General features: G+C 43.1%; 1 long non-coding RNA gene across 1 annotated transcript; it reads left to right on the forward strand.

Moving 5' to 3' along the window:
• The first annotated feature begins 5,113 nt into the window (after window positions 1–5,113).
• Window positions 5,114–13,279, forward strand: LOC141552198 (uncharacterized). Its single transcript, XR_012485083.1, has 3 exons — window positions 5,114–5,363; window positions 7,107–7,231; window positions 13,120–13,279. It is a non-coding gene; the product is annotated as an uncharacterized LOC141552198 (long non-coding RNA).
• Window positions 13,280–18,400: the final 5,121 nt, after the last annotated feature.

The following is an 18,400-nucleotide window of genomic DNA, read 5'->3' on the forward strand; positions in this document are numbered from 1 at the left end:
TCCTCTGGAATATAGCCTCCATTATGGATGAATAACCCCTGTCCTGAGTTCTAATTATTCCTCAATCAAATTTTGTTGTTATTGTTGCTTTCAGTTTTCTTTCTATCAGACTCTTTATAATCTTGTAAGGCGTTTTCTTGTAAAAGATATTGGTGGTTTGCCATTTCCTTCTCCAGCTCATTCGACAGATGAGGAAACTGAGGCAAACAGGGTTAAGTACCTTGCAGGGTCACACAAATTGTAAGTTTCAGAGGGTGGAAATGAACTCATGAAGAGGAATCTTCCTGATTCCAAGTCCAGTGCACTGTTCATTGTCCTGCTGTTTAACCTGGAAAAGGCTTGGGGGTAGGTGGGTACCCATGTATATCTCAGTCTCTAAATCTACTAAGATTGTTGAACTAAGAGTTGTTGAAGGCAAGAGGGATTAGTGCTTTTCTGTGTAGCTTCACAGGGCTCTCCTAGAAATAAGTCCTTTTTGAGAGGCTATATTGATAGAGCACTGGACTCGCAGTTAGGGGGCCTAGTTCAATTCTTGCCTCAGATGTTTAACTAGTTTTGTGCCCCTACAAGTTTACGGGCACTTTTAAACTTCTCTCTCAGTTTCCTCATGGCTTCTAAGGTCCTTTCCAGCTCTACAAGTATAATCCAATGTCAGATTATGAGACTATGATCTTTGAACTAGGATTCAAACTAGAAAGACAATTTTTTGTTCATCAAAAAGGAAGAGTTTCCCAAAAAGACTAGAGTCATTCCATTGGTTGTTCATCATTGAAAAAGGGTCAAGCAGAAGTGAATAGTCCCCTTTGAGGGATATTAGAGGATGTTATTGAACTGTAAAAAGCAGTTGGGTGGTACAGTGATTAGCATGCTAGACCTAGTGTCAGGAAGACCTGAGTTTAAATTCAGCCTTACTAGCATGACCCTGGCCAAGTCACTTTGCCTCTGAATGCTTCCATTGCCTCATCTGTAAATTGTGAGTAATAACAGCATCTATCTTCTCAAATTTTTGTGAGAACAAAGTGAGATATTTTAAGGCCCTTTGAAAATGCTAAAGTACTATATAAATGTTAGTTATTTAAAAAAAAACCTGGTTGGAAAGAGGAACTTTGCAATCAACCAGCAGGCATTTATTAAGTGCCTACTATGTGTCAGATAATGTGATTGACAATGATTATATAAAGAAAAGAACGAGAGTCCTGCTTCACCCAGCTTACTTAGAGCTTGTGAACTTAAAATTTCAAGATCCCAAACTTTGGAAACTAGGATTCTAAAGTGATGATAACAGAAATGGAGAGGAGGACAAAGATAAGAGTGCTTTTGAGAAGAAAGAATTGATGGAATTTTAGTTCAGCCCAGGCTTGTTCCAGGCCATTGTGCCAGGCACCTGCTTGAACATCCTGGGTACAAAACTGCTATCAGAATCAAGGGCAGAAGCATATACCTCTAACCCTTTTCTAGGGAGCTCTATTCTCAGGGCCTCTTTTCCCAGGCTCTTCCAAGCTTCCCACTCCACTCTGCCCAAACCAACTTCCCATGCTTCTGATCCTGCCTTTGTCTCAGAGCTGGGGCGCCAGTGCTGGGGAGACCTGGGGCCTGGGTGTCTCCAGAGTTAGAGTGGGGGGTTATGGGTATCTGGGGCAACCCTGGTGACAGGCGAGCGATGCTTGCCAGCTTGGCCCCAGTGTGTACAGAGGCAATGCTGTTCCCCAGTGCCCACCATGCCTCGGGAATACAGATGATTAGGGGGATTGGACCACCCAGTCTCATTCAAGAGCAGAGATGAGGGCAGCAAGGTCAGTTGGCTATCCTTTCAAAGACCCCTCCCCTTCCTTTTCTCTCTCCTTCTGTCTGCTGCCTCTTAGACCAGGAGGGGCCCAGTGAGGAAAGCTGGGAAAGGAGGAAGAAGAGGGGGCCTGCACTGAGGGGGAGATAGACAAGCTAAGAAGGGCCAAATGTCCCTTAGAGAATGTATCTGAATCCAGTCTCCCTCTCTGTGTACAATGTTTAGCACATAATTTTTCTGTCTCTCGGTCTGTCTTTCTCCCTCCCTCTCCTCTCTTGTCCTCTCCTTTTTCTCCTTCTCTCTCTCCTTTCCTTCTCTCCCTCTCCCTCTCTCTCTCTCTCTCCCTCCCCTTTCCCTTTCCCTCTCCCTTTCCCTCTCCCTCTCCCTCTCTCTCTGTCTCTCTCTGTCTGTCTGTCTGCTGTCTGTCTGTCTGTCTGTCTGTCTGTCTGTCTCTCTCTCTCTCCTCTCTCTCCTTTCCCTCCTCTCTCTCTCTCTCTCTCTCTTTCTCTTCTCTCTCTCTCTCTCTCTCTCTCTCTCTCTCTCTCTCTCTCTCTCTCTCTCTCTCTCTCTCTCTCTCTCTCTCTCTTCTTTCCCTCTCCTCTCTCCCTCTCCCTCTTCCTCCCTCCCTCCCTCCTCCCCCCTCTCTGTCTCTGTCTCTCTCTGTCTCCCTCTCTCTCTCTCTCTCTCTCTCTCTCTCCTCTCTCTCTCTCTCTCTCTCTCTCTCTCTCTCCTCTCTCTCTCTCTCTCTTTTTCTCTTCTCTTCCCCTTCTGTCTCTATATCTCTTTCTCCATTGTTTATTTATTATCTACCATCCATCTTTTCTATGTATCTATATCATCTATTGCTTTTCTTCTCTTTTTCTTAGTATTATAGGAAGAGCTCTACACTAGGGGGTCAGAAGACTTGGGTTTAAACCCTGGCTCGCCATACTTCTTATTAGTATGATCCTGAGTGAGCCACTCCCCTCACTCCTCTTTCTGCTCAGTTTCTTCATCTGTAAAATGGGGAAATTATAACCACATTACCTGCCTCATAGGAGTGTCAAGGGAAAAGTGCATAGTAAACCATAAAGCGGTGTAGAAACTGGAAGGCTCATTATCTTCCCTTCCTTTGTCTGCACCTCAGTTTCTACATCTTTAAAAAGAAGAAATCCATACAGGAGTTTAAGAAATAGAAGGGCTTGTTATCCAATATGTTTCATATTGCCGCATTCAAATCCCATTTCCCAGATTTCCTAGCCTGCTGCAGATGTTGCCTTTCCCAACTTTTCCCGGTCTCAGGCTGACATCAACTTGAAAAACCTGACTCTAGCCCCTGCCATCTCCTTGGATTAATGTCCTATTTCTTTTCTTCCTCCGTTGTCTTTCTTCTCCGCTCTGCCTGCAGCCTCTCAAGCCACCCACTCGCTCCTCAGTTCCCTGCAGCCTGCCTTCCACCCTAACAGGTCTGCTGAAATGCTTTCTCTGATGACCTCCTAATTGCCAGACCCAGTGGCTGCTCCACTCTCCCCACCCCCTTCTCCCTGACACTTGCTTCTCCCAGCTGTCTCCTGGTCTTCCCCATCCCCCCAGCCCCTCATCAGGAAGAAGTGCCTTCCTGATGCTTTTCTATGTTTCTTCTTCCTCGAGCTCTCCACTCACTCCAGTTTCTCTCCTTGGTCCTCTTCTTATTTCTGCTCTATCTCCCCACTCTCATCCTTGGCAGTCTCATCCACTCCCACGGATGTCAAATATCACCTGTATGCAGAATATCTCTCTAGTCCTCTCTGAAGGCAGCAGCTCTTCCCCCCTCTTTCCCCGCCCCCAACATAGGCCTGGGTCTCTGTCTGGGTACACTGAAATTTCATTGTATGGATGTCGCCATTTTCATATCTGAGTCAGGAGATGCAGGGGTTTCTGGCCCTGCTTTTCCTTGTATTTGCACAGTTTCTGCATTAGTATTTTAGGGCTCATATGGATATGCAGCTCTATGCATGTATATTTTTGGGGTGCTGGCATTTATGTATATGTGTGAGTGTTTCAAAGGTGTCAGAGTTTGTACCTATATGTGTTTTTCTATGCAAGAGTATTTCAAGGTGTCAATGAATGTGTAGGAGTTGAGGTATACGTATTTCTGCATTTCTGGTCAGGTGATCTTGACAACAATTTTTTTGCCCCTGAGGCAATTGGGGTTAAGTGACTTGCCCAGGGTCACATAGCTAGGAAGAGTCTGAGGTCACATTTGAACTCAGGTCCTCCTGATTTCAAGGCTGGTGTTGTATCCACTTCGCCCCCTAGTTGCCCCCTAGCTGCCACCTTTACAATCCTTGTAGATCCTGTGTTGGTATCTGGGTCCACATGCATATCCCTATCCAGCCAAGTGTTTCAGCCCACTGAGGGATCCTGACTCTATCACTCAACATGCTATTTATCACTCCTAGCTTTCTGGTGTTTGCAAATTTGTTAGTTTAACATTTAAATACTTTAAATTTTAAAAAGTTTAAATTTAATTGTCTGTATCCAAGGCAATGATGAAATGCTCAATAGCACAGGGCCAAGAATAGATCCCTGCGGCACTCCACTGGAGATCTCTTTGCCCAGCTGGTATCGACCTATTAATGACGGCTTTGGGGGTGTGATCATTCACCCTAATTAACTGTACCACCTAGTTCACCACTCTCCATCTTGGCTACAAGGGGAGCCTGAGAGATGTGGCTTTGCCTAAATCTAAGTGTATTTTCTGGGGAGCATATATCGACATTTGCTTTGTGCCTCTATGTTGAATGGTCTGTATCCATGAATGCTTATATGTCTGAATGTGCCTCTCTGTGGAATGGTATGGAGGATAGAGCACAGGGCCAGAGAGACCTGAGTTCAAACATGCCTCCAAATGCTTCCTTGTTGTAGCCTAGTCTGCCTCAGTTTCCCCATCTGAAAAATAGGGATAATAATAGCACCACAATAGCTCCTATCTCCTAGGTTTATAAGATAATATTTGTAAGTAAAGTCCTTAGCTCAATGACTGGCACATGGTAGTCACTTAATGAATTCTTGTTCCCTTTCTCCCCTTTCTGTGTATGTGTATGTTTTTCCTGCCCAGGGGGTCCCTGCAGAAGCCACTAAGTCTCCTGCAATGTGGAGGCCTCTACAGCTGTCTCCCACCAGCTCAGCTGAGATAATTTACACCTGAAAAGCAGCCTGGGCCCGGGGGCTCTGGTGCCTCCTGTCTCTTTCAATCCCTTCCAATCTCCACCAGTGGCTGGCTCAGAGCCGAGGAGGAGGCAGCCGTTGCTGAGCCCAAGCCGAGCTGCCTTCCCCCCTCCCCCATCAATGTCGTGGTTTTCTCTTCCAGTTAGAGACTCATCATTTTGGAGGCCTCAGTTGGTCGGCTGCACCTGGGTCCTGGGCCGAGGAGAGAAAGGAAAGGGACATTCACTTCGGGGCCCCCTCCTCAGTGTCTGGGGAGTGTGGGGGGGGCTTTTTGCTGTCCCCCATTCAGCCTCAGCCACACTGGGCACAAAGAGCCGTTGGGATACACGTGTGGAAAAGCACCTTGAAATCAAAGGGCTGGACCTGGGAGAGACTTTGGACATCATTCACCGTAAGTACTCCCTCAGTTTACAAAAAAATGAAACTGAGATCTAGAGAGGCATGTGGCTTACCCATTGTCACACAGGTGGCAGAACTGAGACCCAAACCCAGGACTTCTGACCCCCTCCCCCCCAAATAGCACCTTACTCACTGCTGTTCAAGTCCCTCTCTTTGTCTCAATTTCTTCATCTATAAAATAGCATCCAGTTCACAGCCTTGTTGTAAGGATAAAATGAGAAAATATTTGTATTAAGATACTACATAAATGCTAGCTGTGATTATCTAGCTACTGACTTCCTTGGTTTCTTTAAGTCCCAACAAAAATCTCACCTTTTACAGGAAGCCTTTTCCTGCCCCTGTTAATTCCAGTATCTTCCTTTTTATTTATTTATTTATTTCTTATTTGTCCTGTATATAGCTTATTGTGCTTATAGTTGTTTGCTTGTGGTCTTCCCAACCAAACCACAAGTTCCTTGAGGGCAGGAACTTTCTCTTGTTTTCAGCACAATTCCTGATACATAATAAGCATTTAATAAATGTTTATTTACTGATCAAGCAATTAATCCAACTCCTACATTTTATAGATGAGAGAATTAAGATTCAAAATGGTTAAGTAAGTCTATTAGTCAACAGACATTTATTAAGCACTATCCATTTATCTATTTAGGTACCCGCCCACCTATCCATCCATCTAATCTATTTATAATTGATCATTTTGTCTGTCTGCCTTCATCTATGTATCTATCTACTCACCCATCCATCCATCCATCTAATCTCTCTAGCTTTCTTTCCATTCACACATCCACCCACCTATCACTCCATCCACCCCCATCCCTCCATCCATCCATCCATCTATCCATTCATCCATCCATGCATCCATCCATCCATTGCAACCAAGTGGAGCCATAGTGCACAGAGTACCAGGCCTGGAGTAAGGAAAATTCATCTTCCCAAGTTTAGATCTGTCTTCAGATACTTCCTAGCTGTGTGATCCTGGGCAAGTCACTTAACTTGTTTACCTAAGTTTCTCATCTGTAAAATGTTTTCGAGAAGGAACTGACAAGCCACTTTAGTATCTTTGCTTAGAAAACCCCAAATGGAGTCAGGAAGAATTGGACATGACTGAAAAATGTTTGAACAACCAATTTTAAGTATTATACTCCACAGGATTACTTTGTTTGGAGACTACATATTTGATTTTTTTCAAAAATATTTTTATTTTTGTATTTTGGATGATCAGGTTTTTTCCTATGAATATTATTTTAGGTTATTTAAACATGATTCTAAGATTGGGTCCATAGGCTTCACTAGACTTCAGGAAGGATCTATAAAACTAACAAGGTTAAGAGCATCTCCTTTGGAGAAATGGCAGAATCATGGAAGTTGACTACTTGGTGATGAAAGATGGCAGACATGAAGGCAGAGAGAAGCTGTTCAAACACGTAGCAAGGAAAGTATAATGGATTCAGGGTAACAAGATACTGGCTTCCTCATTCCAGCTTACAACTCCATTATTTGGGTCAGTGACATCCTTTGTGACTCTCAATTTTCTCATCTGTACTATGGGGAGATGGATACTCCTATTCTCTCTCTCAGACTTGTGAGGAAAGAGTTTAGTGAATCTTAAAGAATTAAGCTATTATAGTTCAATGATAAACAGTGCGATCTAGCAAACAGAGAGCCAGCTTCTGGGATAGAAAGATCTGGGTTCAAGTATCACTTCTGACAACTAACTCTGTGACTTAATCCCTAGCTTGGTCTAGGCAACTCTAAAGAAATATTTCCTTGCCCAGAAAACTCCAAATGGGGTCATGAAGATTCTGACATGATTGAAGCAATCACAGCTTCAACAGCAGATTGAACAGCAATCACAAGATGGTAAGTTACAGAAAAGGCACCAATCTACACCGGTAGAGGGATTTTCCTCATCTGGAAGTTCTATAGACAAAGAAATCAGAGATCCAATCCCTATTTCAACACTTCAAAGCTCTGTGAGTTGTTGTTGTGGCTAATCCCTCTGACAACACAGATTGTGACCCCTCTGTGCCTTGCTAATTGTAATTGTGGTCAAACAATTCACAACTTAATTACAAGGCTCTCTGAACTTGGAGGCTTGTCTTTGGGTGACAGACATACAGCCGTCATTGCAAGGGCACAAACGTTTATTAAGTACTTACTATGTGACAGCAACCATATACTCAGAGACGTGCGAGGTGGAGTCCTTTATTGGACCTGCTCTAGAAGTCTCTCCAAATTCAAAGGTCCTGTGGTCCACTGGTGTAGTCTTAGAAGCTGAAGCTCATCTCCACACCACAATGATGTTGGTGGGGTCCTTTATATTAGGTAGAAGTGGCTTCAGGGATGGATCACTGAACTGGAAGCTCAGGATTCAAACAAGCCTTTAAAACTTGGTGGTTGATACAAATTTGGGTTGATATTATACAATATTATATGTATATTTTATACCTTTCTGAGTTTCTAACCTTTTCCTGCTGGCCTTTGCAGTTTCTATAAAATTCCCAAAAATTCCCATGTAGTTTTTTATGCTGACCCTCAACATAGGGAAACCTCAATCTGGATGGGGAAAGTCATGATGTGGAAGGGATAATTAAAGTACTATAAGGTTTGCAAAGTACTTTACAAGTATTGTTTTATTGTCACAACAATTCTGGGAGGAAGTGCTATTATCTGATGAAGATTGATGAGGAAACTGAGGTTCAATGAGATGAAGTTTGGAATCCAGGTTCTCAGATTCTTTCTACAACACTGACTATTTAAGACAAGTATCCTTTAATCTTTTTGTGCCATGGACTTCTGAGGCAAACGGTCTGGACTCCTTCTGGAGTCTTATGGATTTCTTTTCAGAATAAGACATTTTAAATGCACAAAATAAAGGGCAGAGAGTTACAAAGAGAACTAATTCTGTTGAAAGACAGCCATGGAAGGTTAAAAACCTCCAATCTGACAAGTTCCTCAGGGACTAAAATGGTCAAGGAGGGCTGTCTAGGGAGTGTGGCTATTATGTAACTTGGAAGGTTTTACTTTAACCTGGTTATCTCTATGTGCACGAGGGAAGCAGGAAATATATACTACAGTCCTAGCTCTGCTGATGTTTTCCCCTCACTGGACCTGTTTCCCCTCTGTAAAATGGAGCAGAAGTAGTCTGATATTATAAAGTTCCAGAATTCTTATTCTCTTTATGAGCTGATGGTCTATTTTTGGATACCCAGTAGTCCATGATTGGGGTGACACTGAAAGTCTCTTCTGTTCGGCGCTCTGCTGGGGTTGGTACTTGTGGCAGCCCATGCCCATTCCCCTCCCCTCTCCAAATTTCTAGTCTGGTAGGAAGGTATAGGGTCTCATTATTTTCTCCCACTCTCTTCCCTACTTTGCTGCTGGGAATTCATGTGGCTTCATGGCTTTCGCCTGGAAAGATGATGTCTGTTCTTCAGGGAATTTATGGCTGGAGGGAGAGAGGCAAAATCTGGGAGGTGATATTAAGTGTGCAGACAGATACAAACACATATACCCCCTCTCAAAATGTTTTAGACATACACCTTCAAATAGAGGCAAACAAATCACACACAGGTAGAAAGTATGAGTAGCTTTCACATCCTGCTCATTCCATCAGGTCTGTGGAGACCCCTTGGTGGGGAAAAGGAGAGGGGGACCAATACATAGAAATAGCTAGGATGAATCCTTTCATGAATTCTCATAGAATTCTAGGATCTCAGAACGGAACCTGGAAAGGACATAAAGGCCAGTTGGTCTGACTTCAGCTATTTTTTTCTTAAAGATGAGAAAACTGAGGCTCAGGGAGGTTAAATTACTTGTCCAAAATCACATGGAAAGTAAGCATCAGAGGTATGGTATCTGAACCCAGGTCTTCTACCTCTGGAGCCAGAAAAAGCTTTTTCCATAATAACATGAATGCAGTCCCAGCTCTATTAAGCAATGTGTGCATTCTTATCTAGCTTATTCAAGTATGATGTATTCAAAAGGTGCCTGGGGGCTGCTGGCCTGAGATGAATGCATTTGAAAAAGACTCCTGCTCCCTTTACTACCCTCATATCCCAGACCTAGCTGATAGTTCTAGGTAGAGCTGGATTTTCCTACAACTTCCCTGGGGTTTTCCACTTCTCATGGACGGGGGGCTTAGCACATGGCTTCTTATGTCTTTTTTTCATATGTGCATAAGCACCAGCAATTTATATGTTATCAATAAACCTTGTAGTTAGACTTAAGGAATTGTGAAGATGAGTTTCTATTTCTTAAACTCAGGAACTGGATTAATTACCATGCATTCCATAACTCCTAACCAGAGATACAAATGCAAACAAATACATAATATGAACATGTGAGGCATGTAGTCACATATAGACATTTTCTATTGCCATTTTCATGTCCTTTCCAAGTCCTCTCTTCTCTTTTTGTAAGGTATTTATTTCATTTTTTCAAAAATATTATTTTTTTTAAATTATTTTTTGAAATTGATCTTGAAATTTTTTCCCTTCCTACCCACTGAAAAGACAAACAATATGATATTGATTATACATGTGAAACCATATGTAAAATATGTTTCCAAATTAACCCCACTGAAGCAAAAAGCAGCAAAAACAAAGTGAGAGAATTATATTTCAATTTGCACTCAGAATTCATCAGTTGGGGGCAACTAGGTGGCGCAGTGGATAGAGCACCAGCCTTGAATTCAGGAGGACCTGAGTTCAAATCTGATCTCAGACACTTAACACTTCCTAGCTGTGTGACCCTGGGCAAGCCACTTAACCCCAGCCTCAGGAAAAAAAAAAAAAAAGAACAGAATTCATCACTTCTCTCTCTCTGGAGATAGCACTTTTTCATCATGAATCCTTTGGAATGATATTGGATCATTGTATTGATTGTAGTAGCCAAGTCTTTCACAGTTGATCATCATTATGAAATTGTTTTTACTGTGTACAGTGAGCTTTTGGTTCTGCTCACTTCATTTTGCACCAGCTCACATAGATCTTCCATTGTTTTGAGATTTTTTTCCCCCCAAGCTATATGTTTCTAGTTCCTTTAAGTGAGCCTTGAATGACTGGTTTCTGCCCGAGTTGACTACATCCATGAACTACATCCATGCTTTACAGAGGGTCCTAAGAGCATAAAGAGAAAGAGAAAAGCCAGTCATTAACAAACAGTGAAGACTTGGGCTCTAATTCAATTCTACAACTCAGGTATTCATTAAGCACCTGCAACTATGGGACAAGCACAATGTTAGGCACTGGGGTTACAAAGACATTGCCTGTGGATATTATTTACATTCTCTGTAATTCCAGGTGTCCCGCTATGTTTGAGTTCCAGATGTTTCTTTTATTAAATGTTTGATCTTTGAAAAATTATTTCTTAGCAAAGTGAGAGTTGAAAACTATTTTTACATGTATTTGGAAAAATAAAATACTATTTAAAAAAGAGAAATTATTTCTCACTGAGCCTCAGTTTTCTTTTCTGGTGAATGGGAATAGCATATGCACTACCTACCTCAAAGGACTGTAATAAAGCTAGAGAAGTAACAACTATTATTATTGATGACCAGAAAGCAGCAGAGTTGAGTTTCTTTGAGTTTGTTTTTAAGCTCTTATGAATGGAGCACAGGAATGGAATCCAACTAACTCAAGCTCAGATCCAGGTTCCCCTCCCTTCCCAGCAGACTTCCAGCCCAGGAAGGTTTAGAAGCAAAGCTAAGTTGCCAAGGAGCCGGAAACCCAAGGGCTCGCTTCAAGAACTACTCCCCTCCCCTCCCCAAACTACCCTACTTTTCTTCTTTTCCATTTGCTTTCCCTCTCTCCCCTTTTTTCCTTATTGGGAGAGATAATTAGATTTGGGCCTGAGATGATGAAAAGCTATCGGCCAGTTATGAGGCAGTTATCTTTGAAGCTGGGACTCCTGTGAAGATAAGAGGTGTTGGAAGGGCCTTGGAAGAGATACCTACTTAGACCTGCCTCCTGCTGCCTTAGAGAAGGCAGAAAGGCAAGGAGACCCTGGAATGAGTTTCCGGCTACTAATAATCAAGGGCCCCAGAGGGGTTAAGGAGAGGCTTAGCCTTAGCCTGTGTAAGTTATGGCTATAGCTCCCTGTGTGAAAAAGAATTGGATGCGAAGCCAGAAAGCCTGGATTCCAGTTCAGACCCTTATTGCTGTGTGACATTGGGAGAATCACTTAATCTCTCTGTGCCTCAGATTTCTCCTCTCTAAATGGGAGATAGTATAAACCTTACTTATGTCACTTGATTATTGGAGTCTTAAGTGAAATAAAATGCATAAAATGCTTCATAAACCATAAAGTCCTATAGAAAGTCACCTCTCTCTTCAGGGATTTGCATGTGTGTTGGAGGAAGTCCATGTGTGCACATCTCTCTGAATGAGAATGAATCTGGAACAGAGTTCAGCTCTGAAGATGGGTTTTTCTGGCCGGTCTCTATGGCTCATCCCAAGGACATCTCTTCCTGCCTCTCCCTGGGGAGACAAGCCTCTCCCTCTCCCTCTTCCTCTCCCTCTCCCTCTCCCTCTCCCTCTCCCTCTCCCTCTCCCTCTCCCTCTCCCTCTCCCTCTCCCTCTCCCTCTCCCTCTCCCTCTCCCTCTCCCTCTCCCTCTCCCTCTCCCTCTCCCTCTCCCTCTCCCTCTCCCTCTCCCTCTCCCTCTCCCTCTCCCTCTCCCTCTCCCTCTCCCTCTCCCTCTCCCTCTCCCTAGCATAGACTAAATGGCTCCTGGACTTTCTGGCAAGCAATGGATCCCTTCACCATAGACTACATGAAAAAGACTTGGAGTCGGGAGACCCGAGTTTGAGTTTTGAATCTGGCAACTTAACTTTCCTCTTAGGGTTACTGTGAAGAAAGCACTTCTAAACCATGATGTACTTTAACAGTGTGAGCTACTACCACGGTCATAGTTACAGCCGGCATTTATATAACAGTTTGAGGTTTACAAAACAGTTTGTGTGTGTTATCTCATTTGATCCTGACAACAATCCTGTGAAGTAGGTGCTTTTATATTATCTCCATTTTATAGATGAGGAAACTGAGGCTGTGATAAGGTGCGTGACTGGGTCTGGATTATATAGCTGGTAAATTGAACTGAGATCTTCCTGCCTCCAAACTAGATCACTCTCCATTGTGTCACCAAGCTGTCGATTATTCTTAGCTCAAGCTGAGCCCTGGACTCTGAGCGGCTGATCTGGCTGAGCAATGGGGCCCATTCTTCTTCCATTGACCCCATGGTCTCCACTTAGCCGCCCCAGTCCCAATCAGGACTGATGTGAGCCTTCAGTCTGACTGCACTGGCCCCTTGGCTTTACTGGGTTCCCATTAAGTTTGCCCAATCAGCCTTGCCTATTTGCTTTCACAGCCAGTGCCGGGGGCCACCTGGATGGGGGGCTGAGAGCCCGAGGAGCACTGCAGCAGGCAATGGTCCCTGGACTAGGAAGTCCAGGTAGACCTCAGGAAACAGCTTCCCATTTCCCCTAGCTGCTAATGAGCAGGCAGCCGGGAGCTTCCCAGACTCATACACCACTCTCCCTCCCCCCCCCCGCCCCCCGGGGGTTTCTCACAGAGAGCTAATGAGCAGGGAAATGGACCAAAGGAAGTAAAGAGAGGGGAGAAGGAGAGATGGAGGAGGTGGAACCTGGATCAGCCTGCTGAGCATGTGTGAGGGTAGGAGAGAGCTCAGTGTGAGGCTGGCTAAGTTCCTACATACAGTGCATGTGACTGATTTTTATGCCTTCCCCTATAGGATATATGTGTGTGCACAGAGGCTTCTTTGTTCGCGGATGCTTGTGTGAGCGGTGGCAGCTCCACAACACTCCTGAGAGACACAGAGTCCAGCTACGTTTGATTCTGGAGGTCCAGAGATGCTCTGAGCCAGATCTTATTTGGGGGAGGGATGTAGGTGAGGAAGAAACACACACACATTCCCTGATCATTTCTCATACAAACACCATCTACAATAAATCTGTCTCAACTCTGGGCATTTTCTCTGGCTTTCCCCATTTTGATCCCCCCAATACTTGGAATTTTCTCCCTCCTTACTGACTTAGCTTCCTTTAAGCCTCAACCAAAATCCCACTTTTTACAGAAAATCTTTCCCAACTTCTTTAATACTAGCTCCTTCTCTTAATCATTTGCTATTTATCTTATATATAGCTTGCTTTGTTGTGTGTGTATATATGTCTGTTGTCTCCCCCATTAGATGGTAAACTCCTTGAGGGCAGAGACTATGTTGCCTCATTCTTAGGACTTAGCACAGTGCCTGACATACAGTAGGTGCTTAATGAATATTTATTGATCTAGCCTGTTTCATTCTTTCTGAACTTTTCTCTCTTCTACCCCCGAGGACCAAATCCTATTCCTCTAAGGCGGATAACTGCCCCAGCTTCCCCAAGAAGGTCTCCCTCTCTGCCTTCCATCTCTCCCTCTCTTTTTCTTCCTGCACCAGTTGTCTGAGATGTCCTTACAACTCAACTCTAGCCCCATCCTCTTCCCGAAGCTACTTGCTTTGTCCATAGGAAGAAATCCTATTGAATTTAGAGCAGGGAATAACTTTGAGTCTATCTAGTCCAAAGTCTTCCTTTTTCCAAATGAGGAAACTAAGGGCCCAAGATTAGGGGAGTCACCTGCCAAGATAAAGTAGGTAGGCAGAGGTCTGGATTTGAACTTGGGTTTTCTGACTCCAAGTCTAGTACTCTTTGTACTATACTATGCTGCCTCTGTCTCCCTTAGCCACCTGTGTCTTCGCAGCCTGTGAGGTGAGTCTAGCACTCCAGAGTCAGGGCTGGGATATATGGAAGTGGTTGTATATGGTGCCTCCCGGGGAGTTGGGTGGGTAGCGGTGGGGGGGGGGAGTAGCAGAGGAGGTACTGAGAGCTGAACCAGGGGCCGCAGGTGGGGGTGGGGTGACCTGCAGAGAGGGTGCGGCCTCCAGAGGGACAGCCTGGGTCACAGATCACTGGATTCTCAGGCAGACAGGGGAACCATGAGGGTGTCTAGCCTGCCTCATACCTGGCCAGCTAGAGGTTAACTCCTTACCTTTCACTTAATGTCTCTCCAGGGACCTTCCCCTCAAACAGACAACTCAAGCCTGGAGCCCGGCCCAGCTGCCAACCTCTGGAATTCAATACCCTCCGGAGTCCTGGCCAAGTCAATTAGTATTGGCATCACTAGGGCTAAGTAAAAGGCTCTCTTTAAACAGGAGGTGATAAGTGCTGCTCTGTGGGGAGGGTGTTAAGGAAGGAGGCTGCCCTGCCCAGGGCTGCTCCTGCTCTCCTCAGTTAGGTGGGAAGCCCTGAAGTTCAGCCTCTCGGCAATCTAGAGGGACGTTAAGAGTTGGGGATGGAGTTTGGGAGTCAGAAACATCTGGGTTCAGATCCTGCCCCCAAAGCCTTCTAGCTGTGTGACCCTAGGCAAGTCACTTACTCTCTCTGACTCTATTTCCTTATCTTGTAAAATAGGGTTAATAATACTTGTAAAAGAAAGAGGAGTGACCCACAGACACAGAAAAAGAGAGACAGAGATAGTGAGAAACAGAGAGATACACGAGAGAGACAAAGATAAAGACAGAGACAGAGGGCATTTATTAATCACTTACTATGAGCACCACTATGCATCACTGAGCTACATGCAATAAATAAAAATACAAGCTTGACAGGCCCAGCCCTCAAGGAGTTTACATTCTGGTGAGGGAAGACTGAACACAAAGGGAAGCTGGGTTATGTAATGGATATATAGTTTTGGAGCCAGTCCCCTCCTTCCCCCCTGTCTCACATGGAGAAATAACCTTATTCCTTTACCGACCCCTCTCTACTTGTTCAAGTCATCCCCATCCATCTCCTCTCCTTCAACAGATTGCCCCTCTGTCATCTCCCATTCTGTCACTTATCTTCAATTTCTTGCTGTCTACTGACCAATCCCCTACCACCTACTACAACCATGCCCTTGTCTCCCCCATCCTAACAAAAAACCAACTCCCACTTGATCCTTCCATCTCTCCTAACTTATGGACCTATTTCTCTTCTGCCCTTTGTAGTGAGACTCCTCACAAAGGCACCTACCGTTGGTACCTTCAGTTTCTCTCCTCTCTATTAACCCCATATTGTCTAATTTCCAACCTTGTCATGCCTCCAAAACTTGTCTCCCCAAAGTTATCGGTGATCTTTTAGTTGTCAAAACCAGTGACCCTTCCCCAATTCTCACTTTCCTTGCCTCTCTGGAGTTTTTTTTTAAAAAACACTATCCTGCTTTTTAGACATCTTTATAACTGCCTTTTAGACATCTTAAAATGGTTGTCCAGTAGACATCTTAAACTCAATATCCAAAAGAGAACTCATTTTCCCTCCTAAACGCTTAAACTTTAGAGGATACTACCATCCCCCCAGTCCCTCAGGCTGACAATCTAAAAGTCATCCAGGATTCCTCCCAATCTCTCATCTCCCATATGCAAGCTATTGCTAAGGTTTGTCGTTTTCATCTTTTCAACATCTCTCATAGATGCTTCCTCCCCTCCTCTGATACCATTTCCACCCTGGATTATTGCAATAGCTGCTGGTGAGTCTGCCTGCTTCAAATCTCTTCCCACTCCAAGCCACCCTCCCCTCAGACACTAAAGTAAGTTTCCTAAAGTGCAGGTCTGAACGCGTCACTCCCCTTACTCAATAAAACCCAATGGCTCCCTAGCTCCAGGATTGGAGCTAAATCCAAAATCTCCTGTTTGGCATTCAAAATCCTTTATAAAATTAGTTTCTGCTTACCTTTCCAATTGCCTTGCACCTTACTTCCTGACCCATGCTCCTCGATCCAGTACTCTTCAAACTAGGGAAACTGGTCTCCTGGTTTTTCCATGAACAAAACACTCCATCTCTTGGTTCTGGGCATTTTCTCTGGCTGTACCCCCAAGGCCGGAGTGCTCTCTCTCCCCTAATCTGCATACTGATCTCTCTAGCTGATTAAGCCCCAACTAAAATCGCTCTTTTATTGGAAGCCTTCCCCAATCTCTCTTAATTCTAGTGCCTCCCTTCTGTAAATTATGATCTATCGATATAGTCTAAGTGCCATATATATGTATATTTGTATGTTATCTCTCCTATTAGATTCTAAACTTAAGGGATTTTTTTGTGTTCCCCATATTTAGAACAGTGCCTGGCCCATAGCAGATCCTTAATAAATGTCTTTGATTGATTAGTGCGCCTTGAAGATGGAGTGGAGGCTTAGACAAGATTGAGTAGAATCTCACCTCCTAAGACAAATAACTTCTCCACGTTATTGTGAAGCTTAAATGGCAGAATCAGGTGAAGACACTGAGAAGTCAAATCCAGTTTATTGGCTCCCCATAATGGCTTTCTCATCAGTCTTCTCTCCCTTCATAGGACTATACTTTAGTTCAAATCTGGGAATAATTAGGTCTTGTAGCTTTTGGTTTCTCCTCTTCTCCAGTTGTTCATACAATGACCTGAATCCATCTGAAATTCAGAAGCATCATTCCACTCAGCCTTCTGTGGCTTTTAATCAACACTAAGATAAATATAAAATCCTGTGCCTGGCATTAGAGACCCTCAATCTACCTTTCCAGCCTTACTTTATATTATTTACTACTCTCCTTTCTGAGTTCTGAAATTATCTCATCCCAAAAGACAGCCTGTATTTATTCTTCTATCTACTTGTATTCTGAAGAAAAAAGGAAACTCCTCAAAGATTGCTTGATGTTTTTTGTCTTTGTACCCAGAATTTTGTGTAGCACTTCTAACAGACATTTAATAAAGGTTGTTGAACCACCACTTCTTCCAAAAAGTCTTCCTCATCACTACAAACCAGCAGAGCCCTCTCTCTTCTCTCACCTCAAAGTTCACTTTGTTCTTCTCTCTTTTGGAGTCCTTATCACATTATCATTTTTAATTGTTTTTTAAAAATAGATTTTATACATATATTTTTTCATTGCTTAGAATTTCCTTGAGTCTCCATGAGCCATTGTTTATAAAGAATTTTTTTTTGGAGAATTTTGATTTTTTTTATTCAGCAAATTATGGGAACTTAACAAATTAATCTTTTGAAGCTGTATAAAGAAAAAAATTAAAAATATTCAGCTAAATCAAACCATATATCCCTCCAAAATCTGTTATTACATATAATGTTCCTTATCTGTAGACCCTTCACCTCTGCCTCAAATGTCTCCTTATATCATTTCTATGGGGCTAACTTTGTTCTTTGTAATTTTGTAACATTCATTTTTGATTGTTTTGTTATTGTTTACATTTAAATCATTATAATGACTGTGTGTATTGTTTTCTTGGTTCTGCTGACTTCACTTTGCATCAGTTCACAGAAGTTTTTCCATGCTTCTCTGTAATTAGTATATCTATCATTTCTTCCTACAGTGATATTCCATTACATTCATATACCACAATTTATCTAGTCATTCCTCAATTAATGGGCATCTTACTTTATTTCTAGTTTTTGCTTATCACAAAAAGTGCTGCTTTATTTTGGGGACTCCCAAAATGGCCTCTTTGATGTGGAGTCCCTGGGTCAAAAGACATAGACATAGACTATGCAAAGCTCTATCCCAAATATATTAGTGCACTTGTCTTCCATGGCCCCTCCAACATTAATTATTACTAATTTTTGTCATTTTGGCCAATTTTCTAGGTATTATATTATCATTTCAATACTTGATGCGTCTATAATTTTCTTGGTGACCTATCTACCTAAGCAGATTGTGGTCCCTGCATATCTGATTGGATGATCCGAGTCATATTTATATACATCTTTCTCTCATTTATATAGCAATTTAAGGTTTGCAAGATTCTCGTCACAAAAGCCTGGTGAAGGAAGTCATCTAAACATTTTATTTTTCAGGTGAAAAAAACTGAAGCACAAAGAACGAAAGTGGCTTTTCTCAGTCATCCAGCTAGTAAATTACAGAGTTGGAATCTGAAGCCATCTGATCCCAAGTTAAGTGTTTTTTAAATTTCTGTCTTTTCCCTTTTATCCTATTGTTACTCTTCCCACCTCCCCTCAGTCTGTCA

This window comes from Sminthopsis crassicaudata, chromosome 1, assembly GCF_048593235.1.
Source record: "Sminthopsis crassicaudata isolate SCR6 chromosome 1, ASM4859323v1, whole genome shotgun sequence".
NCBI classification, from domain to species: domain Eukaryota; kingdom Metazoa; phylum Chordata; class Mammalia; order Dasyuromorphia; family Dasyuridae; genus Sminthopsis; species Sminthopsis crassicaudata.